This window comes from Dreissena polymorpha, chromosome 15 (assembly GCF_020536995.1).
Source record: "Dreissena polymorpha isolate Duluth1 chromosome 15, UMN_Dpol_1.0, whole genome shotgun sequence".
NCBI classification, from domain to species: domain Eukaryota; kingdom Metazoa; phylum Mollusca; class Bivalvia; order Myida; family Dreissenidae; genus Dreissena; species Dreissena polymorpha.
This window is the reverse complement of record NC_068369.1, coordinates 43571758-43599742: the sequence shown is the minus strand read 5'-3', so window position 1 is coordinate 43599742 and position 27985 is coordinate 43571758. Positions and strand designations below refer to the sequence as shown.

General features: G+C 32.8%; 1 long non-coding RNA gene across 1 annotated transcript; it reads right to left on the bottom strand.

Moving 5' to 3' along the window:
• Positions 1 to 44: 44 nt before the first annotated feature.
• Positions 45 to 27765, bottom strand: LOC127859419 (uncharacterized). The gene is made up of 5 exons (XR_008039373.1): positions 27434 to 27765; positions 10160 to 10244; positions 2903 to 3020; positions 2167 to 2366; positions 45 to 102 (listed from the first exon to the last, which is right to left on the bottom strand). It is a non-coding gene; the product is annotated as an uncharacterized LOC127859419 (long non-coding RNA).
• Between the last annotated feature and the right edge of the window lie 220 nt (positions 27766 to 27985).

Genomic DNA, 27985 nt, shown 5'->3' with positions numbered 1-27985 from the left:
TGTAATTATTTCTAAGAGATGAACCCGAGTTGAGGCTTAAACTTACCAACCCATGAGCGAGTCAGAGATCAGCACTCTACCGGTTGAGCTGGCCGGGGTAAGCTGTCGGTCAAAAGCTTATGTTATAATGTTTGTATACCATACAGACAATAAATAAATATTGATTTGATTTGATTTGATTTGGAGGACTTACTTTTGCTTAATAATGATCCTAAATAATATTATAGTTGTCAACAATATGATTTTTATGTATTTTAAAAACACAACAAGTTAGGCTTGCAACAGAACTAATAAAAAATTCTGGAAAGAATCTGTTCTATTTTTATCTTCTTATGGCATTTTATAATAAATGCCCGTTTTCAATCAACAATATTGTGTTTGTTCTTTCCTTCAAGTCATACGAGTCCGTCCGGTCTATTACCTTTTCATTACCACCGAGGACAATACATAAATAATATTTTATGCACACAAAAGATTTTATGTCATTGTACGATTTCTTAATTGTTGAACATTATATTGGTTCAAGCCTTATATTTAATTACTTGTGTATAACCTCAGTGTGGGGTCACATGGGCTCTTTTGACCAATCAAATTCAGTGTTGGCCATTGTGGCCCTTTGTATCCTTTTAGACTAACGAGGAATCCAATATGGTCGAAATTAACAACCCACCTCCACCCCTTCTCCGCCATAAGGTTTTGACTCCCGTACTATGTATATTTTTACCTGTGTGTAAAACACATTTGTTTCTTATTTTACTGTTATACGCATCAACTATTTTTCTTTTATACTTATTTTGGGCGTGTTTTTCCCGCCGTCATCACATTCAAATTCATGTTTTTGTATGTGTATATACGCGTGGCGTGTTTTTACCACCCATTATGCCTTTCTGGAAAGAATCTGTTCTATTTTTATCTTCTTATGGCATTTTATAATAAATGCCCGTTTTCAATCAACAATATTGTGTTTGTTCTTTCCTTCAAGTCATACGAGTCCGTCCGGTCTATTACCTTTTCATTACCACCGAGGACAATACATAAAGATTATTATACAATTTACAAATCAAACATATTTAACTTAAATTAGGCTTGCAACAGAACAAATAAAAATATATAGATTATTAATTATTTATACAATTTACAAATCAAACATATTTAACAATAAAGTAGTCTTAGGTTTACTGAAATGTGGATCATGTTATTTTTGTCAGTAGTTAATTACAGCGCCGTTAATTACAATGGTACTGAACTATTATCGAGCAGATGGTCGTTGAGCGTTATAATAAAAATAAAGATTGCTTTTATTAGTTACAAATCGGCAATTTATCGCTTTCATTTTATTTATAAAGTCAATATAGCGGATAGGTAAGGTGTGTAAACTGTAGAGCGAATACTGGAAGAACCCCCCCCCCCCCCCCGAACCTTTAATCTCGCGTTATCTCGGCAGTCTCGTTACGCGTGATTTAACAATGTCGAAATCGTGACTTCTAAATTGTTCATATTACAAACACACGCATTTTGCCAGGAAATGCATCATACAAATAATTACAATGTTTGTTTTTATCCCCACGCTTTTTGAAAAGCGTGGGGATATTGTTGTTATCTCCACCGTCTGTCCGTCCGTCTGTCCGTCCTGGCCACTTTCTCCTCCTACACTATAAGCACTAGAACCTTGAAACTTACACGCATGATAGCAATGAGCATATTTGCGACCCTGCACTATTTGTAATTTTGATCTGACCCCTGGGTCAAAAGTTATGGGGGTTGGGGTGGGGTCAGAGATTTTCACTCATTTTTATGCCCCGGTATGGTGTATTGGTCATAACTTTTGCAATATTGAAGATAGCAACTTGATTTTTGGCATGTTTATCTCATGGGGCTGCACATTTTGAGTGATGAAAGGTCAAGGTCATCCTTCAAGGTCAAAGGTGAAAAAAACAAACCCAAGGGAAGTAATAAGCTTTAAAGGGAGTTAAGTAATGAACCTGCCAAATGATTGTTTGTATATAAATAAAGGAGGAGAGAAATTTGTTTCTCACAAACACATCTCTCGTTTTATGTTATTTCACATTAAATTCTTCATTTCTACACCGATTCACTTCCAATTGATACTGAACATCTGTTATGACAATACGGTCAATCTCAACCATGCATGGCCCAATTACCTACCCTGGCGCGCCCCTCCGGGTCAAACATGCGGCGTGGGGATACGCGACGGCCTCTGCCGCGCCATTTCTAATTGTTATTATTATTGTCTGTTCATGCGTTGCAGAAAGTGAATTCGCTTCTAAGCGAAACCAAAGTAACAACGTTCGTGGTTGACTTTGAGGCCGGTCTCTGGAAGTCTGTGCGAGAAGTCTATACGGATCCTGAATCAAGGAAATACGAGAATACATTCCAATTTTGCCAGGCTTGTGGTGAAATGGATGAATTGAACGAGTGTTGTAGGTTGTATATACCTGTGTGAACGGTTGAGTGTAAAGGTATATGGCTGTTTGTTTGTTTGCTTGTTATATACATGTGCAAGCAAACAAAACAAATGTTTGTTCATGTACATTCGTTTGTTTATAGATCACTCAAAATTGTTATACTTGTATTTTTAACAGATATTTGTTTATAAATGAATTTACAAATTTATCAATATTTGTGTCATTGAACGATGAAATAATAGAACAGTTGCCGTTTATTACAACTTCATTTTTATTAAACGTAGGGGAGATCGGGGAAAGTGTTACACAGGGCAAAGTGTTACATTTGAATTAAGAAAAACAACCGAACATATCCCCGTCCTCTACCCTTACGGCGTGTCTTTTCATCCCCCCAAAATGCACGTAAGAAGCAATGCTGATTGATATAAGCAATTAATGTAAGGGAAAAAGTACCGCAAAGGCCACGAATGAGTTACCTCCTCAAGACAGCAGAGTTACCTCCTCAAGACAGCAGAGTTACCTCCTCAAGACAGCAGAGTTACCTCCTCAAGACAGCAGAGTTACCTCCTCAAGACAGCAGCACATGGCAAAGATCTATAAATAAAATAGTTTTTTGATAGATCTTTGAACAGCGCTTCTCGTATTTCGTTTTTTGTAAACCGTAATATCAAACTAAGAACGGTAAACGGGACCAAATTTTAATCATTGATTTTCCTTATACGAAGATTGAAACGAAATTTGAAGAGGGAAATACATTTCGTATTTTGTTTTATAATAAGTACAACGAAAAACGATATAAAGAAGTTGCTTTTGTTTCGGTTATTTGAAAATCGGAATATGATCTATTATGCGTTAATTTTCATGTTTCGTTGTGTCGAATTCAAAACGAAAAAGGAAAAGACGGTATATACACGGACCCTTCGTGCTATCTTTAATACCTCCTAACTATCAATTAGTTATTAAGGAAACAACGAAGTTGAAAACATCACAAACAAGATCTTTTTTGCAGAGCATAACAACTCAATTAAAATGTGCTGTAAAGATTTGGAAATCACACAAAAGATCCTTATAATGTACAAAGAAGCCCCGCCAATAGTTTTTTTTTAATTTGGACATCAGTTTACATAGTGGATTACTTTTCGTATTTTTTTAGTTTTATTGAATCACGGTTATTTGCTTCTCGGCGCCAGTTTAATGTTGTTTGCGCTGTATACATATATTTTAATGGACATTCTCTTCGCCTGAAATGTTACCCAATTTTTTAATGATGTTACATATATCTAAGAATTATGATGTGTATCCTTGGTTCCCTTTTTTATGGAATTGATCGCCTATTCAACGCCTATTCAAATGTACTTTGTCTCTAATTATTACATAAAAAGCTTCACTTATAATACAGTTTTAAACACACAAGTTGACCGTATCTGCTTTAAAATCAATAGGGTGTGTCCAGGTTATATAATCCAAGTAATGATTTTTGTTGTTCTGTGAAACGTATCTTAAAGCAGATAATCACCTAAGGCAAACGAAATCTATATTATTAATTGATACGTTATATGGTATTTGGATACACGATACAAAGCAAGACATCGGTTACATTGAATCATATCGTAAACTTATTCAGGAAGATAACACAAAAAGTCAATCAATGTTATAGTTTTGTTTCATTGAGGTATAAATCGATGTATTTTTGGGTTTTACCAATATAATATTGAAAGTTATATTTGAAGGCTATTCGGTATTAAAGAAGCCTTTTTCACGGATTTTGAGGTGTATTGAAGTTTGTGATTAACTGCTTTATATTGATAAATGTAAAAATTGGATCTTAAAAGCTCCAGTAAAAAACACAATAATACAATTTAAGAAAGAAAAAAGTAACCCTCAACTGGACTCGAACCACTTACCCCTGGAGTAAACGTCTATTGTTTAGACAACTCGGCCATCCGTGCTAATACAATCAGTGATGCATTTTATACTTTATATAAGAAATTCTCGTAGTACCGCAGAATATAATGACAACAACAAAACTCTCTAAATTATTCAATCGTTTCGCGTTGCAACGATTTATAATTTTCAGGTTTTTAAATCGTCAAATATGCATATAATGAATATTTTAGAGCATGGCAAATGTTCAGTATTACTGTTTCATCACAAATATCATTATTACAACAAAAATGTGCGAATTTGAAACATTTTTTTTTTATTTTGTCAATTTACCAAAAACGTGAAAATGCCCGTTTAATCTGTCTTTAGAGCGATCTTTACATAAGCTCTCCAAGAGACAAAAAAAATCGATTTTAATGCACTAAAGACACGACATACGCTAATAATAATTATGGTTGCTGTGATTCTGACAAGAAGGTTGCGTGACTGAATTTATTAAATTATCAGCAACCTGCATCGTAGGCAAAGACAGGTACTGGTTCAAATAACTGACGCTCTTATAACGGCCCATATCTTGCGTGTTAATAATATTTGAGCGGCTTGTACGTGACTTGAATTTTCATGTAATTCAACATTTGATAATAAAGAGTTTTTGTCCGACATTTTAAGCCTTACACTTTTTGTCCAGTATTCGTATATGACAGTATGGTTATCATCTTTCTACATGTATAGGCGATTAAACGTATGTCTGCATGTTTATGCCCCTCCCCCCGTAGGGTGTCATATAGCAGTCGCATTCGCCATTCGTCCGTCGATCAGTCGGTCCGGCATTCCATTGTCCAGAGGTTTATTTACCTAACGCTTTTAGATATTGAGCTGATTTTTATATGTGAGTCTACCTACATGACCTAGAGATGATATGTGAGTTTCGTTTAGGTCAATTGATTTTGGCGAAGTTATGGTTATTGGGCTAAGAAATTTAATAATAACCGTTTTTCCGGAAGTGCATTTTTCAGATATTTAGCTGATATTTGGTATATGAGTCTACCTACATGAAGTGGGAGTGTCATCCGGTCCATAGATTTTTGGCGAGAAGGATTTTAAGGGGGAAGTATGTGTAGCGTAACTAACATTTGGGGTATATTTGTATAAATGTAATATTCGAATATTGACCAATTCAATGAACCAAATTTTTACACTTTCTTCGAAAGACAGTCACTTGTATAAAACGTCAATTTATAGTTATGAAAATAATTATTGCTGTGGCTCCTTTCAATCTACTCCGTATAGACTTAGTAGTGATTATAGTCCCGGGAAACGGACTCGAGAGCGTTTCAAATAAGCCGTAGGCTTTCTATGCACTCGAGATAAAAAATAAGTTTAAAACTAAAAAAATAACTACGAATGAAAATAACCTACATCAATATTGTTGGATTTATGCGATAACTTGTCTTGACTACACATTAACGTATTTTCCTATTTTACAAAATTCAAGTTTGAGTCTGTAAAAAGAAGATTCCTTATGTTTGTAGTTTGTAATAAATATATATTAAACTTAAGAAATTAGGTACAGAATAATGTAATCATTATTGCAATTATTATACTACGCCTGCCATTATGTGGTCACTATGTATTAACATTATCACGAAACACCAAAATATGTTAATTTATTACTTATGTAAACTGATCTGTGTTCGAAATGATGTATGTTTTTGCATTTACTTCAAACGCATTATTGAATGTGTATGTATATGACAATGCGCTTTACATGCTTAAGTCTGAATAAACTAATCTGTTCTGCCCGGTATAAATCGACGAAATTGCAGCCTTTGGGAGTAGCGGTGCCGTAGATGTCTGCAGGTATTCTACACTTTAATACATTTAAAGTGGCCTTTTCACAGATTTTGGCATATTTTGAAGTTTGTCATTAAATGCTTTATATTGATAAATGTAAACATTGGATCTTAAAAGCTCCAGTAAAAAAATAAAGAATAAAATTTAAAAAGGAAAAACAAGTAGCCGGTACCAGGGCTCGAACCAGTGACCCCCGGAGTCCTGGAGTTAGTCTGAAGTAAAAACGCATTAGCCCTGTCGGCTATTCCGCCGGGTGGACACAGTTTAAGTATTTTATACCTTATATACGCAATCTTCTTAGTTTCGTAAATTTAAACGACAAACGACAACAACAGAACTCTCCAAATTATTCAATCGTTTCGCGTTGTAACGCTTTATAATTTTTAGGTTTTCGAATCGTCAAAAGATACATATAATGGCTATATTGGACTATGGTAAATATTCAGTAATACTGTTACCTCACAAATATCATAACTAAAACGAAAATTTGCGAATCTGAAACAACTTTTTTCAATTTTGTCAATTTACCAAACCGTGAAAAGATCCCTTTAAGAGTATAAGCATCGGGATTGTTTACTCCATGATATTTATTTCTTAAAAAAAGATGTACGAGTACATGGAGTGATTAAAAATTTAGTTATGGTAAATGTTTACGCATGCTCGAATCAATAATTTTAAGTTATTAAGAACGTAGGTAAAGAAACTATTGAACACATTTATAGTACTGACTATTTGGGCTTTAAGTAAGAATCGAGATTTAAAATGATTGAAGCCAGTACTTATACGAACGATAGTAGAATGTTGGTCAATGGCTGCGTGGAAATCGTGCGCTTTAAATTACCGGTAAGATAAGACGGTCTAACGCAAGAGCCGTTGTGCATACATTATATAATTATGTAAGTCTCAAATAAAAAACAAGATAACTATTGATGCAAAGCATCAAAGGGCGTCGGGAATTTCAGTATAAAAGGCACTCAATGAAGTTACATGGAACGATTTTTTTCTACTGTAAATATTAATATATTGGCCGATTATTTTAAACAAAATAGAAAAAGATACTGGTATAACCATTATCTATGATTTTGTGTTATAACCCCCAAATAACCATTATCTATGATGTTGTGTTATAACCCCCAAATAACCATTATCTATGATTTTGTGTTGTAACCCCCAAATATTTCATAGCTCATTTTATTTACATTGGTTTCCTTTTTTTTACTGGCATCCGTGTGCAGTTTTCATTAATGGAACAGAACTGTGTAGGTTTTAAAAAATCTGCTTCATCTTGTAAGCGTAATTTAATATTTTTCTCAACTTCAAGGGGAGATGATTTTGAACTTATTCTTACGTTGCTCATTTACGATAGTGGTTGAGTACTCATTGATATGAAAACATTGTAAAAGTTTAATGTGTTTACGAACCCCCCACCCTCTTACACATATATTTCATGGGCATAATAAAAAAAAAATGGTTACAATAAAACAGCATATTTATTTAAACTAAAATGTCTACATAAAAACAAAAAGTTAACATAGAACACAAATAAAATAATTTGATTCTACTGGGGCTTGAACCTTGGGCATCTCACATGTGAAGCGAGCGTGTAACCACTACACTACGGAACCGCTTGAAAAATCACCTTCTAACTAAGATATTAATAAGTGACAGTAGTGTAACGGTTATCAATAAAGCAATAAACCGTGTAATCGCTGTCGTCTGGTAAAATTGAAGAAAATACGAGTTAACCAAAACTCGAGCAACAAAAGTCTGCGCTATTGTTACAAAAGCTACACAATAAATATATTTTGATTATGTTTTGTTTTTATACAAAACCAGAACGTTTCACCGGTTCGCGTATTTTCCCAGTCCCTGTGATCTTTTATTATTGCACAGTCCCTGTGATCAGTTATAAATTAAAAGAATTAGCTTTGCATTATTGGCAATAAATGTTGTAGTAAATGTATTAGGCACAAATGCAGTACTTATTTACACTAATTTACACAAAAAATCACCACTATGCAAGATATTCTGACAACAAGAATTTATACATTGATCCGTAAAATAACTTCTCCTCCCATAAGCGAAAAAAAAACGTATTACATACGAGTCGCCGCACTTTAGTGCGACGCCAATAATGAACTGTTCCCTATTCCTTATTCGAATGTGGCATTGGGGGAAATAAACCAAATGTTCATAAAACTTTCACAGATTTACTGTCATTACTGCTTTGTTTATTATCAACTGTCGAACCGTGCGCTTTAATTCAATTATGATAAGACGGCATAACGCAAGAACCGTTTTGCATACACAGGAATACAGCTTATGTTATACATTACGCGGTTGAGTTTAATTTCTAGTTTAGTTTATTATTGTTAACGCATGTCATAAATACATTACAAAAAGAGTGTAGATAATAACAAAAAGTTTTTCCGTTGTCATATATGGACAATTATTCTGCATATAATTTTATTGATACTTTACATCTATTAGGAAACGCTACGTAATGTGACTGTTGTGAACGGATATCAAAGAACCTATTGAAATGATTCTCATAAATTGTTCCATTTGTTTTGCAAGTTTCAGTTTCACGATGATCGTTATTACATTATTCGTTACGATTTATTGACTAGTTAGGTTAACTGGAGATTTTTTAAGGAAATATTTGCAAACACAAACTTGCTCAAATGTGTACAATAATTAATTGTGTTTGTACTGTATATTTTGCATGTGGTTTAAAATAGCAAGTAAACGTTTAGACCGTTAGGTCAGTGTATATGTTTGAAATATTCAACAACCTCTTTGTTCACACCTTTCATTATACTTCTCTCAAGCCATTGTTACATGTGTTAAGGAAAAATACAGATTAAAACGCGTTATTTATAGTAAAGGAAGCGCGCCTTATTTTATTTTTATTTCTTATTTTATTCGAATACATATCAATTACAATTACTAATTTACAATTATATAGAAATAAAACAAAATAAATACATTATCTGCAGCTTTGAATTGCTACACAAACATAATACATTATAACCGAAGTATTCTATCGCCACTCGACAAGGTTATATTGGATCAGTATATAAGCATATTAAAAGTACGGCGTGGTACCTTACTGTCTGTGCTGCATAGCATAGATATTTCGTGCACCCTGTCCATCGTCGGACGGGGTGACCCGGGCTCGTCTATGCTTGATTTGATCAAAGATTTCCCGCGCATGGGGAAAACTGGGCTTAATTCATCTGCGTAAAGTGTCATCGAATACTAGCCTGTGCAATGCACACACATTTAGGGGGTTTCCGTTGAGCAGACACTTCCTTTAAACGAAAAATACTATAAAAGTGTCGTTCGTGATTAGCCTGTGTGGACTGCAAAGGCAAATCTGACACGACACTTTACGCACATTCATTATGCCTTCTTTCAATACAACTTCAAAACTAAAATAATTATTTTGTTTAGTAGAACCCAAATGTGAGTAGCAGGAGTAACAGTCAGTTCATACAAATATATTAGATTAATTGATTAAATTTTTAGAACATTCGTGGATTTAAAACAAACATTTCTGATCCATCATGATGCCATGTTAACAAAAAGATCAAAAATTGGAATTAAATACATAGCAGGTGTCTTACAATAAGTTGTTGAAGGACCACATTAGTAGAAAATAAGGTATATAAATTCGACAGAATTGCAACCTTTGGGAGAAGCGGTGCCCTATCTGTCTGCAGCTTCTCTACACATAAATATATTAACGTGTACAAGCAATCGGGATTGTTTATTTCATGATATCTATTTCTTGGAAATGAAATGTTTCTGATGTATGAGTGGTTAAACATGGAGTAATGATAAATTTTACGCGTTCGTTAATGAATATTTTTAAGATAAAAAGAACGTAGGTAAACAAGCTATCAAACACGTTTATAGCACTGACTAAGTAAAGAATCGAGATTTGAAGTTAAATGCGCTTATTTCTAAACCGAATGGAATCGTTTTATTACGTATGTTTTCGTGGAAGGTGTATCTCAACAATCCATGTCCTTTATCAGGTCATCGCTTTCATTTTTTTCGCCATATGGATGGAACCTGAAACAAACATTACCTATTTATTGTCAGCTGGAACATTAAACTGTTGTCGATAATATAAGTACATTTATCATACCATTACATTGATATTGACCTCGAAACTCTTTTATATCGGTTAATGTTTGGGGACATAACAAATTACTCGGAATAAACTAAAAAGTCATACTTAGGTAAAAATGAGTCCGATTTCAAAAATAGACTTTGATACAAATATGTATTATATTCTATACAAAAAAGCAATATACAAAAAAGCAATAAAACACTAGAAATGGCGCGGCAGAGGCCGACGCGTATCCCCACGCCGAATGTTTGACCTAGGTGTGCCCCAGGGTTGGTAATGGGGCCATGCATAGCTGAGATTGACCGTATTGTCATAAGAGAAGTTCATCATCAATTAGAAGTGAATTGGTGTAGAAATGAAGAAGTTATAGTAAAAGGCAATTTTGGGTGGGTGTGACATATGTGGGCAGGGCGCCCCAGGGTTGGTAATTGTGCCATGCATAGTTGAGATTGACCGTATTGTCATAAGAGAAGTTCAGTATCAATTTGAAGTGAATCGGTGTAGAAATGAAGAAATTATAGTAAAAGGCAATTTTGGGCGGGTGTGGTCTATGTGGGCGGGGCCCCAGGGTTGGTAATGGGGCCATGCATAGTTGAGATTGACCGTATTGTCATAAGAGAGGTTCAGTATCAATTTGAAGTGAATCGGTGTAGAAATGAAGAAATTATAGTAAAAGGCAATTTTGGGTGGGTGTGGTCTATGTGGGCGGGGCGCCCCAGGGTTGGTAATGGGGCCATGCATAGTTGAGATTGACTGTATTGTCATAAGAGAAGTTCAATATCAATTTGAAGTGAATCGGTGTAGAAATGAAGAAATTATAGTAAAGGCAATTTTGGGTGGGTGTGGTCTATGTGGGCGGGGCCCCAGGGTTGGTTATGGGGCCATGCATAGTTGAGATTGACCCTAATGTCATAAGAGAAGTTTAGTATCAATTTGAAGTGAATCCGTGTAGAAATGAAAAAATTATAGTAAATGGAATTTTTTGGTGGGTGTGGCCTATGTGGGCGGGCGCCCCAGGGTTGGGATTGGGGCCATGCATAGTTGAGATTGACCCTAATGTCATAACAAAAGTTCAGTATCAATTTGAAGTGAATCCGTGTAGAAATGAAAAAATTATAGTAAATGGAAATTTTTGGTGGGTGTGGCCTATGTGGGCGGGGCGCCCCAGGGTTGGGAATGGGGTCATGCATGGTTGAGATTGACCGTATTGTCATAAGAGAGGTCCAGTATCAATTTGAAGTGAATCGGTGTAGAAATAAAGAAGTAAATGTAAAATAACCTAAAAAAATGAGTGATAATTTCTGACGCGGCCCCACCCCAACCGCTATAACTTTTGACCCAGGGGTCAGATCAAAATTCCAAATAGTGCAGGGTCGCACATATGCTCATAGCTACCATGTGTGTAAGTTTCAAGGTTCTAGTGCTTTTAGTGTAGGAGGAGATAGTGGCCAGGACGGACGGACAGACAGACAGACAGACAGACAGACGGACGGACGGACGGACGGCGGAGATAACCACAATATCCTCACCTTTTTTTCAAAAAGCGTGGGGATAATAATAACGTATCTAAAAATATTTATGAATGAATCTACAAGTGCTCAGGATACTATGTAATGCGATTAATTACCTGATATATTACAAAACGATAGGTGTGTAACCTTAATTTAACATAACTAGAAAAAACACTTAAATGATATATTAAATAAAAATAAAATTGTTCTAAATGGTGATCCTCGATGACATGAAATTTCAACATAACCTGGAGTAAGGGAGAGTACGTTGGTAAGTTTTTCGTAGTTTCTGATTTTTATTTAAATAAGGAATAATAAAAAGTTGTTTATTCCGTATTCAAGACAAACAGTTGATACAAGTTTTAAAAGATGCTTGATGGAGCAGTATTGCATTCTCATTATAAACAACTAGTTGGTCCTTTATTTAAGGCAAGTGACCAATTGCCAAAACAGTACGTAACAGCACAGTACGAAGCAACATACACACAGAAGAATAATGCTGGGCCTTGGAACGGTCAATGCAAAGCATTGGGGTTTTAAACCGGTTTTACAGCACTCATCCTCACAATTGGCCCAGCAATATTCATGATACATATAAGTGTTAATAAAATTTATCCTCAAAGCATTGCAACTAAAATTAAACAAACCAAATTTGCAACAGTTACTGCTGATTTGTAAATAAATAGTCTTACGGTACCTTATTAAAATGGGTACACATGGCAAATTAAAGTGTAATTTAAACAATTCGAATAGTTCAAGTTACGCTTTCCTGTACATATGGTTAATGTTTCTTCTTTACACTTGACTTGGATTTCATGTTCGATTCTAACTGATATTGTATACTACGAATACTTACTTCATATCAACAAACTTAAAACCTATAAATGTATTTTGCTCTTTTTTAATGATATACAACAATGCAATGTAGTTCATTTCTACTTATTTGTTTTTATGTATACCTGAGCTCATTTTTCGCGGATAAATACGGACATGAAAGGTAAAAGTAAATGGTAAAGGCATGAGTTTGCAGTCTGATCATAATACTAGATTTATCTTTAACCGACTTGGACATTTACCGGGAACAGGTACTCGTTTCAAATGCATTATTCAAGCCGAATGAGGAACTTGCATTTCCTTACTTAAATAATACACTTTAATGAAAATAAAAATAAAACAGACAGTTCATTTTCGATGTTGAATAAGGATAAAAAACAATTGTAATTTTTTTATTTACCAGTAAGTAAGAAAATGCCAGTAGTTTATTCTGGAAATGATTTTATTGCATTGTTTTATATCATTAATAAATTGATAGATTTTTAAGTTTTGTTAATCTGAAGTAAGTATTTGTATTAAAAAAATGTTAGTTCTGTTTAAACAAGAAATCCAAGTCAAGTGTGAAGAAGAAACGTGAACAATATGTATCTATATACATACATTAAATGTATTCGAAATGCTTGAAATTAACTTTAATTTGTCAATAAGAGGTATCATTCATATGTTATTAGACGATTCAACGGTAGTTACAAAGCGACAGTTGCTTATTAGCTGTGTATAAGGAATAGGTTACAGGTTCCCCATTCATAAACTGGAGAATTTTTAAGGAAATATTTGCGAACACAAACCTGCTCAAATGTGTACATTAATTCATTTTTTTTTGTTCTTTGTTTAGTATTTTGCATGTGGTTTAAAATAGCAAATAAACGTTTAGACCGTTAGGTAAGTGTATATGTTTGAAATATTCAACAACCTCTTTGTTCACACCTTTCATTGTACTACTCTAAATTATATTCTTTTCAAACGGTTCTTACCGTTGTACTCATCGCTTAAAACTTTGAAGCGGTGAGTACAACGGTAAAAACAGTTTGAAAAGATTCATGCTTTGCTGTTTTCGCATCATAATATCATCATAAAGAAGCTTAGTTCAAATTTAACAAATTTGCAATTGTTGAACTTTGCTTATTTGCGTATTTGGAACGGTGAAAACATGTGTTTTAAGTGATTAGTACAACGGCAAGAACAGTTTGAAAAGATTCATGCTTTGCTGTTTTCGCATGATAATATCATCAAAATAAAGCTTATTTCAAATTTTACAAATTTGCAATTTTTGAACTTTGTTTATTGCGTATCTGGAACGGTGAAAACATCAGTTTCAAGCGATAAGTACAACGGTAAGAACAGTTTGAAAAGGTTCATGCCTTGCTGTTTTCGCATGATAATATCATGAAAAAGAAGCTTAGTTCAAAATATTTCAAAATTTCAATTTTTGAACTTCGTTTATTTGCGTATCTGGAACGGTAAAACATGCGTTTCAAGTGATGAGTACAACGATAAGAACAGTTTAAGAAGATTCATGCTTTGCTGTTTTCGCATCATAATATCATCAAAAAGAAGCTAAGTTCAAATTTTACAAATTTGCAATTATTGAACTTTGTTTATTTGCGTATCTGGAACAGTGAAAACAAGTGTTTCAAGCAATGAGTACAACGGTAAGAACAGTTTGAAAAGATTCATGCTTTGCTGTTTTCGCATCATAATAATCATAAACAAGGGACAAAATTGTCACAAAACCAGGTTTTCATTGTGAAAAAAAAATCTGATAAAGGGAGAAAACTCAAACTGAAATTTTGAAATGAACAAACAAAATTAACCCCCTTTTTAATTTTTTTTTGAAAAAAAATCTATTTTTAGTCGTGGCGACCTTGACATTGGAGATATTGACGTGATTCTTTCGTGCGACACACCGTCCCATGATGGTAAACAAATGTGCCAAATGATTTTAAAATCTCACAATGAATGACATAGTTATGGCCAGGACAAGCTCATTTATGGCCATTTTTGACCTTTGAACTCAAAGTGTGACCTTGACCTTGGAGATATCGACGTAATTATTTCGCGCGACACACCGTCCAATGATGGTGAACAAATGTGCCAAATGATTTTAAAATCTGACAATGAACGACATAGTTATGGCCCGGACAAGCTTGTTCCGCCCGCCCGCCAGACCGCCAGCCAGCCAGCCAGCCAGCCCGCCAGCCAGCCCGCCAGCCAGCCAGCCAGCCCGCCCGCATTCGCCAATCTAATAACCAGTTTTTTCCTTCGGAAAACCTGGTTAAAAAGAAGCAAAGTTCAAATTTTACAAATTTTCAATTTTTGGACTTCGTTCATTTGCGTATATGGAACGGTGAAAACATGTGTTTCAAGGTTTCAATCGATGAGTAAAACGGTCAGAACAGTTTGAAAAGATTTATGCTTTGCTGTTTTCGCATGATAATATCATCAAAATGAAGCGAAGTTCAAATTTTACAAATTTGCAATATTAGAACTTTGTTTATTTGCGTATCTGGAACGGTGAAAACATGTGTTTCAAGCAATGAGTACAATGATAAGAACAGTTTGAAAAGATCCATGTTTTGCATCTTAATAATCATAAAAAAGAAGCTAAATTCAAATTTTACAAATTTGCAAGTTTTGAACTTTGTTTATTTGCGTATATGAAACAGTAAAAACATGTGTTTCAAGGTTTCAAGCGATGAGTACAACGGTAAGAACAGTTTTGAAAAGATTCATGCTTTGCTGTTTGAACAGTTTGAAAAGATGCATGCTTTGCAGTTTTCGCATCATAATATCATGAAGAAGAAGCTAAGTTGAAATTTTACAAATTTGCAATTTGTGAACTTTGTTTATTTGCGGATCTGGAACGGTGAAAACATGTGCTTCAAGCGATGAGTACAACGGTAACAAGAGTTTGGAAAGATTCATGCTTTGCTGTTTTCGCATCATAACATCATCAAAAAGAAGCAATTTTTAAACATTGTTTATTTGCGTATCTGGAACGGTGAAAACATGCGTTTCAAGCGATGAGTACAACGGTAAGAACAGTTTGAAAAGATGCATGCTTTGCTGTTTTCGCATCATAATATTATCCAAAAGAAGCTAAGAACAAATTTTAGAAATTTGCAATTTTGCTGTTTTCGCATGATAATATCATCAAAATGAAGCGAAGTTCAAATTTTACAAATTTGCAATTTTTGAACTTTCTTTATTTTCGTATCTGGAACGGTGAAAACATGTGTTTCAAGCAATGACTACAACGGTAAGAACAGTTTAAAAAGATTCATGCTTTGCTGTTTTCACATCATAATATTATCAAAAAAAAGCGTAGGTCAAATTTTACAAATTTGCAATTTTTGAACATTGGTTATTTGCGTATCTGGAACGGTTAAAACATGTGTTTCAAGCATTGAGTACAACGGTAAGAAAAGTTTGAAAAGATTCATGCTTTGCTGTTTTCGCATGATAATATCATCAAAATGAAGCGAAGTTCAAATTTTACAAATTTTCAATGTTTGAAATTTGTTTATTTGCGTATCTGAAACGGGGGAAACATGTGTTTCAAGCAATGGGTACAACGGTAAGAACAGTTTAAAAAGATTCATGCTTTGCTGTTTTCGCATGATAACATCATCAAAAAGAATCTATGTTAAAATTTTACAAATTTGCAATTTTTGAACATTGTTTATTTGCGTATCTGGAACGGTGAAAACATCAGTTTGAAGCAATGAGTACAACGGTAAGAACAGTTTAAAAAGATTCATGCTTTGCAGTTTTCGCATCATAATATCATGTAAAAAAAAGCTAGGTTAAAATTTTACAAATTTGCAAATTTTGAAATTTGTTTATTTGCGTATCTGGAACGGTGAAAATATGTGTTCCAAGCGATAAGTACAACGGTAAGAACAGTTTGAAAAGATTCATGCTTTGCTGGTTTTGCATGATAATATCATCAAAAAGAAGCTATGATAAAAATTTTACAAATTTTCAATTTTTGAACTTTGTTTATTTGCGTATCTGGAACGGTTAAAACATGTGCTTCAAGCGATAAATACAACGGTAAGAAAAGTTTGAAAGTTTAATGCTTTGCTGTTTTCGCATGATAATATCATCAAAATGTAGATTATTTCAAATTTTATAAATTTGCAATTTTATTACTTTTTTTATTTTCGTATCTGGAACGGTGAAAACATGTGTTTCAAGCAATGAGTACAACGGTAAGAAAAGTTTGAAAAGATTCATGCTTTGCTGTTTTCGCATGATAATATCATCAAAATGAAGCTATGTTGAAATTGTACAAATTTGCAATTTTTGAACTTTTTTATTTACGCAAATGGAACGGTGAAAACAACAGTTTGAAGCAATGAGTACAGCGGTCAGAAAAGTTTGAAAAGATCCATGCATTGCTGTTTTCGCATCATAAAAGTCATCAAAAAGAAGCTAAGTTCTAGTTTTACAAATTTTCAAATTTTGAACATTGTTTATTGCCGTATCTGAAACGGTGAAAACATGTTTTTCAAGGTTTTAAGTGATGAATACAACGGTAAGAACAGTTTGAAAAGATTCATGCTTTGCTGGTTTTGCATGATAATATCATCAAAAAGAAGCAATGTTCAAATTTTACAAATTTGCATTTTTGAATTTTGTTTATTTGTGAATCTGGAAAGATGAAAACATGTGTTCAAGCGATGAGTACACCGTTAAGAACAGTTGAAAAGATTCATGCTTGCTGTCTTGCATCATAATATCATCAAAAAGAAGCTAAGTTCAAATATTACCAATTTGCAATTAATTTTTGAACTTTGTTTATTTGCGTATCAGGAGCGGTGAAAGCATGTGTTTCAAGCGATGAGTACAACGGTAAGAACAGTTTGAAAAGATTAATGCTTTGCTGTTTTTGCATGATAATATCATCAAAAAGAAGCTAAGTTCAAATTTTACAAATTTGCAAATTTTGAACTTTGTTTATTTGCGTATCTGGAACGGTGAAAACATCGGTTTTAAGCGATAAGTACAACGGTAAGTACAGTTTAAAAATATTCACGCTTTGCTGTTTTCGCATTATAATATCATCAAAAAGAAGCCAAGTTCAAATTTTACAAATTGCAATTTTTGAACTTTGTTTATTTGCGTATATGGAACGGTGTAAACATGTGCTTCAAGCGATGAATACAACGGTAAGGACAGTTTGAAAGTTTCATGCTTTGCTGTTTTCGCATGATAATATCATCAAAAAGAAGCTTATTTCAAATTTTACAAATTTGCAATTTTTAAACTATGTTTATTTGCGTATCTTTAACAGTGAAAACATGTGTTTCAAGCATTGAGTACAACGGTAAGAACAGTTAAAAAAACTGTTGTTTTCGCATGATAATATCATTTAAAAGAAGCCAACTTCAAATTTTACAAATTTGCAATTTTTGAACTATGTTTATTTGCGTATCTGGAACGGTGAAAACATGTGTTTCAAGCGATGAATACAACGGTAAGAACAGTTTGAAAATATTCACGCTTTGCTGTTTTCGCATGATAATATCATCAAAAAGAAGCTTATTTCAAATTTTACAAATTTGAAATTTTTGAACTTTGTTTAATTTCGTATCTGGAACGGTGAAAACATGTGTTTGAAGCGATGAGTACGACGGTAAGAACAACAGTTTGAAAAGATTCATGCTTTGCTGTTTTCGCATGATAATATCATAAACAAAGCTTATTTCATATTTTACAAATTTGCAATTGTGAACTTTGTTTATTTGCGTACTAGGAACGGTGAAAACATGTGATTCAAGCGATGAGTACAACGGTGAAAACAGTTTGAAAAGATTGATGCTTTGCTGTTTTTTCATGATAATATCATCAAAATGAAGCTAAGTTTAAATTTTACAAATTTGCAATTTTTGAACATTGTTTATTTGCGTATCTGGAACGGTGAAAACATGTGTTTCAAGCGATGAGTACAACGGTAAAACAGTTAAAAAGATTCATTGCTGTTTTCGCATGATAATATTATCAAAAAGAAGCTTTGTTAAAATTTTACAAATTTGCAATGTTTGAACATTGTTTTTTTGCGCATCTGGAACGGTGGAAACATGTGTTTCAAGCGATGAGTACAACGGTAAGAACAATTCAAAACGATTCATGCTTTGCTGTTTTCGCATGATAATATCATCAAAAAAGAATCTAAGTTAAAATTTTACAAATTTGCAATTTGTGAACTTTGTTTATTTGCGTACTAGGAACGGTGAAAACATGTGTTTCAAGCGATTAGTATAACGGTAAAAAGAGTTTGAACGATTCATGCTTTGCTGTTTTCGCATAATAATATCATCAAAAAGTATTTAAGTACAAATTTTACAAATTTGCAATTTCTGAACTTTGTTTATTTGCGTATCATGAACGGTGAAAACATGTGTTTCAAGCGATGAATACAACGGTAAGAACAGTTTGAAAAGATTCATGCTTTGCTTTCTCTGCATGATAATATCATCAAAATGAAGCTTAGTTTAAATTTTACAAATTTGCAATGTTTGAAATTTGTTTATTTGCGTATCTGAAACGGGGGAAACATGTGTTTCAAGCAATTGGTACAACAGTAAGAATAGTTTAAAAAGATTCATGCTTTGCTGTTTTCGCATGATAACATCATCAAAAAGAATCTATGTTAAAATTTTACAAATTTGCGATTTTTGAACATTGTTTATTTGCGTATCTGGAACGGTGAAAACATGTGCTTCAAGCGATGAGTACAACGGTAAGAAACAGTTTAAAAAGATTCATTGCTGTTTTCGCATGATAATATCATCAAAAAGAAGCTTAGTTCAAATTTTACAAATTTGCAATTTCGTAACTATGTTTATTTGCGTATCTGGAACGGTGAAAACATGTGTGTCAAGCAATTAGTGCAACGGTAAAATGAAATTTGAAAGTTTCATGCTTTGCTGTTTTCGCATGATAATATCATCAAAAAGAAGCTTACTTCAAATAATTGAACTTTGTTTATTTGCGTATCTGGAACGGTGAAAATATATGTTTCAAGCGATGAGTACAACGGTAAAACCAGTTTGGAAAGATTCATGCTTTGCTGTTTTCGCATGATAATATCATCAAAAAGAAGCTTAGTAAAAATTTTACAAATTTGCAAATTTTAAACTATGTTTATTTGCGTATCGGGAACGGTGAAAACATGTGTGTCAAGGAATTAGTACAACGGTAAAATGAGTTTGAAAGTTTCATGCTTTGCTGTTTTCGCATGATAATGTCATCAAAAAGAAGCTTATTTCAAATTTTACAAATTTGCAATAATTGAACTTTGTCTATTTGCGTATCTGGAACGGTGAAAATATATGTTTCAATCGATGAGTACGACGGTAAGAACAGTTTGAAAAGATATATGATTTGTTGTTTTCGCATCATAATATCATAAAAAAGAAGCGAAGTTAAAATATTACAAATTTGCAATTTTTGAACTTTGTTTATTTACGTATCAGAAACGGTGAAAGCATGTTTTTCAAGCGATGAGTATAACGGTAAGAACAGTTTGAAAAGAATAATGGTTTGCAGTTTTCGCATTATAATATCATCAAAAAGAAGCGAAGTTCAAATTTTATAAATTTGCAATTTTTGAACTTTGTTATTTGCGTATCTGGAACGGTGAAAACATGTGTTTCAAGCGATGAATACAACGGTAAGAACAGTTTGAAAATATTCATACTTTGCTGTTTTCGCATGATAATATCATCAAAAAGAAGCTTATTTCAAATTTTACAAATTTGCAATTTTTGAACTATGTTTATTTGCGTATCTGTAACAGTGAAAACATGTGCTTCAAGCAATGAGTACAACGGTAAGAACAGTTTGAAAACTGTTGTTTTCGCATGATAATATCATCAAAAAGAAGCAAAGTTCAAATTTTACAAATTTGCAATGTGTGAACTTTGTTTAATTTCGTATCTGGAACGGTGAAAACATGTGTTTGAAGCGATGAGTAGAAGGGTAAAAACATGTTTGAAAAGATCCATGCTTTGCTGTTTTCGCGTGATAATATAAAAAAAGCTTATTTTAAATTTTACAAATTTGCAATTGTGAACTTTGTTTATTTTCGTATCTGGAACGGTGAAAACATGTGTTTCAAGCGATGAGTACAACGGTGAAAACAGTTTGATAAGATTGATGCTTTGCTGTTTTTGCATGATAATATCATCAAAAAGAAACCAAGTTTAAATTTTATAAATTTGCAATTTTTGAACTTTGTTTATTTGCGTATCTGGAACGGTGAAAACATGTGTTTCAAGCGATGAATACAACGGTAAGAACAATTTGAAAATATTCATGCTTTGCTGTTTTCGCATGATAATATCATCAAGAAGAAGCTTATTTCAAATTTTACAAATTTGCTATTTGTGAACTTTGTTTAATTTCGTATCTGGAACGGTGAAAAAATGTGTTTCAAGCGATTAGTACAACGGTAAAAACAGTTTGAAAAGATTCATGCTTTGCTGTTTTCGCATGATAATATCATAAAAAAAGCTTATTTCAAATTTTACAAATGTGCAATTGTGAACTTTTATAATTTTCGTATCTGGAACGGTGAAAATATGTGTTTCAAGCGATGAGTACAATGGTAAAAACAGTTTGAAAAGACTGATGCTTTGCTGTTTTTGCATGATAATATAATCAAAAAGAAGCTAAGTTCAAATGTTATAAATTTGCAATTTTTGAACTTTGTTTATTTGCGTATCTGGAACGGTGAAAAGATGTGTTTCAACCAAAGATTACAACGGTAAGAACAGTTTGGAAAGATTCATGCTTTGCTGTTTTCGCATGATAATATCATCAAAAAGAAACTAAGCTATAATTTAACAATTTTGCAATTTTTGAATTTGTGTTTATTTTCGTATCTGGAACGGTGAAAATATGTGCTTCAAGCGATGAGTACAACGGTAAGAACAGTTTGAAAGTTTCATGCTTTGCTGTTTTCGCATGATAATATCATAAAAAAGAAGCTAAGTTGAAACATTTTAAATTTGCAATTTTTGAACTTTGTTTATTTGCGTATCTGGAACGTTGAAAGCATGTGTTTCAAGCGATGAGTACAACGGTAAAACCAGTTTGGAAAGATTCATGCTTTGCTGTTTTCGCATGATAATATCATCAAAAAGAAGCTAAGTAAAAATTTTACAAATTTGCAATGTTTGAACATTGTTTATTTGCGTATTTGGAACGGTGAAAAAATGTGTTCCAAGCGAGGAGTACAACGGTAAAAACAGTTTAAAAAGATTCATTGCTGTTTTCGCATGATAATATCATCAAAAAGAAGCCAAGTTCAAATTTTACAAATTTGCAATTTTTGAACTTTGTTTATTTGCGTATCTGGAACGGTGAAAACATGGGTTTCAAGCGATAAGTACAACGGTAAGAACAGTTTGAAAATATTGATACTTTGCTGTTTTCGCATGATAATATCATCAAAAAGAAGCCAAGTTCAAATTTTACAAATTTGCAATTTTTGAACTATGTTTATTTGCGTATCTGGAACGGTGAAAACATGTGTTTCAAGCGATGAATACAACGGTAAGAACAGTTTGAAAATATTCACGCTTTGCTGTTTTCGCATGATAATATCATCAAAAAGAAGCTTATTTCAAATTTTACAAATTTGAAATTTTTGAACTTTGTTTAATTTCGTATCTGGAACGGTGAAAACATGTGTTTGAAGCGATGAGTACGACGGTAAGAACAACAGTTTGAAAAGATTCATGCTTTGCTGTTTTCGCATGATAATATCATAAACAAAGCTTATTTCATATTTTACAAATTTGCAATTGTGAACTTTGTTTATTTGCATACTAGGAACGGTGAAAACATGTGATTCAAGCGATGAGTACAACGGTGAAAACAGTTTGAAAAGATTGATGCTTTGCTGTTTTTTCATGATAATATCATCAAAATGAAGCTAAGTTTAAATTTTACAAATTTGCAATTTTTGAACATTGTTTATTTGCGTATCTGGAACGGTGAAAACATGTGTTTCAAGCGATGAGTACAACGGTAAAACAGTTAAAAAGATTCATTGCTGTTTTCGCATGATGATATTATCAAAAAGAAGCTTTGTTAAAATTTTACAAATTTGCAATGTTTGAACATTGTTTTTTTGCGCATCTGGAACGGTGAAAACATGTGTTTCAAGGTTTCAATCGATGAGTAAAACGGTCAGAACAGTTTGAAAAGATTTATGCTTTGCTGTTTTCGCATGATAATATCATCAAAATGAAGCGAAGTTAAAATTTTACAAATTTGCAATTTGTGAACTTTGTTTATTTGCGTACTAGGAACGGTGAAAACATGTGTTTCAAGCGATTAGTACAACGGTAAAAAGAGTTTGAACGATTCATGCTTTGCTGTTTTCGCATAATAATATCATCAAAAAGTATTTAAGTACAAATTTTACAAATTTGCAATTTTTGAACTTTGTTTATTTGCGTATCATGAACGGTGAAAACATGTGTTTCAAGCGATGAATACAACGGTAAGAACAGTTTGAAAAGATTCATGCTTTGCTTTATTTGCATGATAATATCATCAAAATGAAGCTTAGTTTAAATTTTACAAATTTGCAATGTTTAAAATTTGTTTATTTGCGTATCTGAAACGGGGGAAACATGTGTTTCAAGCAATGGGTACAACAGTAAGAATAGTTTAAAAAGATTCATGCTTTGCTGTTTTCGCATGATAACATCATCAAAAAGAATCTATGTTAAAATTTTACAAATTTGCGATTTTTGAACATTGTTTATTTGCTTATCTGGAACGGTGAAAACATGTGCTTCAAGCGATGAGTACAACGGTAAGAAACAGTTTAAAAAGATTCATTGCTGTTTTCGCATGATAATATCATCAAAAAGAAGCTTAGTTCAAATTTTACAAATTTGCAATTTCTTAACTATGTTTATTTGCGTATCTGGAACGGTGAAAACATGTGTGTCAAGCAATTAGTGCAACGGTAAAATGAGTTTGAAAGTTTCATGCTTTGCTGTTTTCGCATGATAATATCATCAAAAAGAAGCTTATTTCAAATAATTGAACTTTGTTTATTTGCGTATCTGGAACGGTGAAAATATATGTTTCAAGCGATGAGTACAACGGTAAAACCAGTTTGGAAAGATTCATGCTGTGCTGTTTTCGCATGATAATATCATCAAAAAGAAGCTTAGTAAAAATTTTACAAATTTGCAAATTTTAAACTATGTTTATTTGCGTATCGGGAACGGTGAAAACATGTGTGTCAAGCAATTAGTACAACGGTAAAATGAGTTTGAAAGTTTCATGCTTTGCTGTTTTCGCATGATAATGTCATCAAAAAGAAGCTTATTTCAAATTTTACAAATTTGCAATAATTGAACTTTGTCTATTTGCGTATCTGGAACGGTGAAAATATATGTTTCAATCGATGAGTACGACGGTAAGAACAGTTTGAAAAGATATATGATTTGTTGTTTTCGCATCATAATATCATAAAAAAGAAGCGAAGTTAAAATATTACAAATTTGCAATTTTTGAACTTTGTTTATTTACGTATCAGAAACGGTGAAAGCATGTTTTTCAAGCGATGAGTATAACGGTAAGAACAGTTTGAAAAGAATAATGGTTTGCAGTTTTCGCATTATAATATCATCAAAAAGAAGCGAAGTTCAAATTTTATAAATTTGCAATTTTTGAACTTTGTTTATTTGCGTATCTGGAACGGTGAAAACATGTGTTTCAAGCGATGAATACAACGGTAAGAACAGTTTGAAAATATTCATGCTTTGCTGTTTTCGCATGATAATATCATCAAAAAGAAGCTTATTTCAAATTTTACAAATTTGCAATTTTTGAACTATGTTTGTTTGCGTATCTGTAACAGTGAAAACATGTGTTTCAAGCAATGAGTACAACGGTAAGAACAGTTTGAAAACTGTTGTTTTCGCATGATAATATCATCAAAAAGAAGCAAAGTTCAAATTTTACAAATTTGCAATGTGTGAACTTTGTTTAATTTCGTATCTGGAACGGTGAAAACATGTGTTTGAAGCGATGAGTAGAAGGGTAAAAACAGTTTGAAAAGATTCATGCTTTGATGTTTTCGCATGATAATATCATAAAAAAAGCTTATTTCAAATTTTACAAATGTGCAATTGTGAACTTTTTTAATTTTCGTATCTGGAACGGTGAAAATATGTGTTTCAAGCGATGAGTACAATGGTAAAAACAGTTTGAAAAGACTGATGCTTTGCTGTTTTTGCATGATAATATAATCAAAAAGAAGCTAAGTTCAAATTTTATAAATTTGCAATTTTTGAACTTTGTTTATTTGCGTATCTGGAACGGTGAAAAGATGTGTTTCAACCAAAGATTACAACGGTAAGAACAGTTTGGAAAGATTCATGCTTTGCTGTTTTCGCATGATAATATCATCAAAAAGAAACTAAGCTATAATTTAACAATTTTGCAATTTTTGAATTTGTGTTTATTTTCGTATCTGGAACGGTGAAAATATGTGCTTCAAGCGATGAGTACAACGGTAAGAACAGTTTGAAAGTTTCATGCTTTGCTGTTTTCGCATGATAATATCATAAAAAAGAAGCTAAGTTGAAACATTTCAAATTTGCAATTTTTGAACTTTGTTTATTTGCGTATCTGGAACGTTGAAAGCATGTGTTTCAAGCGATGAGTACAACGGTAAAACCAGTTTGGAAAGATTCATGCTTTGCTGTTTTCGCATGATAATATCATCAAAAAGAAGCTAAGTAAAAATTTTACAAATTTGCAATGTTTGAACATTGTTTATTTGCGTATTTGGAACGGTGAAAAAATGTGTTCCAAGCGAGGAGTACAACGGTAAAAACAGTTTAAAAAGATTCATTGCTGTTTTCGCATGATAATATCATCAAAAAGAAGCCAAGTTCAAATTTTACAAATTTGCAATTTTTGAACTTTGTTTATTTGCGTATCTGGAACGGTGAAAACATGGGTTTCAAGCGATAAGTACAACGGTAAGAACAGTTTGAAAATATTGATACTTTGCTGTTTTCGCATGATAATATCATCAAAAAGAAGCCAAGTTCAAATTTTACAAATTTGCAATTTTTGAACTATGTTTTATTTCGTATCTGGAACGGTGAAAACATGTGTTTCAAGCGATAAGTACAACGGTAAAAACAGTTTGAAAAGATTCATGCTTTGCTGTTTTCGCATGATAATATCATAAAAAGGCTTATTTCAAATTTTACAAATTTGTAATTGTGAACTTTGTTTATTTTCGTATCTGGAACGGTGAAAACATGTGTTTCAAGCGATGAGTACAACGGTGAAAACAGTTTGAAAAGATTGAGGCTTTGCTGTTTTTGCATGATAATATCATAAAAAAGAAACCAAGTTCAAATTTTATAAATTTGCAATTTTTGAACTTTGTTTATTTGCGTATATGGAACGGTGAAAAGATGTGTTTCAACCGATGAGTACAACGGTAATAATAGTTTGGAAAGATTCATGCTTTGCTGTTTTCGCATGATAATATCATCAAAAAGAAGCTAAGTTCAGACATTTCAAATTTGCAATTTTTTGAACTTTGTTTGCGTATCTGGGACGTTGAAAACATGAGTTTCAAGCGATGAGTACAACGGTAAAAACAGTTTGGAAAGATTCATGCTTTGCTGTTTTCACATGATACTATCAACAAAAGGAAGCTTAGTTAAAATTTTACAATTTTGAAATGTTTGAACATTGTTTATTTGCGCATCTGCCACGGTGGAAACATGTGTTTCAAGCGATGTGTACAACGGTAAGAACAATCCAAAACGATTCATGCTTTGCTGTTTTCGCATGATAATATCATCAAAAAAGAAGCTAAGTTAAAATTTTACAAATTTGCAATGTTTGAACATTGTTTATTTGCTTATTTGGAACGGTAAAAAAATGTGTTTCAAGCGAGGAGTACAACGGTAAGAACATTTTGAAATTATCCATGCTTTGCTGTTTTTGCATGATAATATCATAATGAAGCTTAGTTTAAATTTTACAAATTTGCAATTTTTTAACATTGTTTATTTGTTTATCTGGAACGGTAAAAACATGTGCTTCAAGCGATGAGTACAACGGTAGAAACAGTTTGAAAAGATTCATTGCTGTTTTCGCATGATAATATCATCAAAAAGAAACTAAGCTCTAATTTAACAATTTTGCAATTTTTGAACTTTGTTTATTTGCGTATCTGGAACGGTGAAAACATGTGTTTCAAGCGATTAGTACAACGGTAAAAAGAGTTTGAAAGTTTCATGCTTTGCTGTTTTCGCATGAAAATATCATCAAAAAGAAGCTTATTTCAAATTTTACAAATTTGCAATATTTGAACTTTGTTTATTTGCGTATCTGGAACGGTGAAAATATATGTTTCAATCGATTAGAACAACGGTAAGAACAGTTTGAAAAGATATATGATTTGTTGTTTTTGCATCATAATATCATCAAAAAGAAGCTAAGTTCAAATTTTACAAATTTGCAATTTTTGAGCTGTTTTTGCATGATTATATCATCAATAAGAAACCAAGTTCAAATTTTATAAATTTGCAATTGTTGAACATTGTTTATTTGCTTATATGGAACGGTGAAAAGATGTGTTTCAACCGATGAGTACAACGGTAATAACAGTTTGTCATGCAATTTCACTACTGCATTTCATATTGACACAATTTAGTACATTATTATATAAAGCTACTTGCTAAAACAATAACATAAAGTCCTTTACTTACGAATCACATGGTCACTGACACAGGACAAACATGGGCATGGTAAATCTGGCCTGACACAACATCGGTCAATGTCACGTGAATGGGTCACTTCACATTTGATCATTACTTCATTTAAACACACCAATTAATCCCAAGTAGAATTACATTAACAGACAATTTCGGTTAAATGTAAATCTATACATCACTTTTGAAAGTTTAGTTAATATGCGATCTATAAATGAAACACTCTCCACGATTATTCTACAGAGGAAACGGTGAAAACACAAACAAAACGCACATTTCTGACCTAATTCCAGGGTTTACACACAGATCAGCGAAGCGCTGCAGACAAAAATAAATTAACCAATCAAATTCACCGGGTTTTAAATAGAACCGAATGGAAAAACCATAACTATAGTCTGTATCAGAAATCCATGTAAACAAACAGGTTATTCAGGCCAAAGGAAAAAAAATGTTTATTTCTCAGGTCAACATCATCATTCCCCAACTCAATTCAAATGTATGTCTCATATCTTTTTTCATCTCCACTTCTCTTTCTCTTTTCTTTTTTCT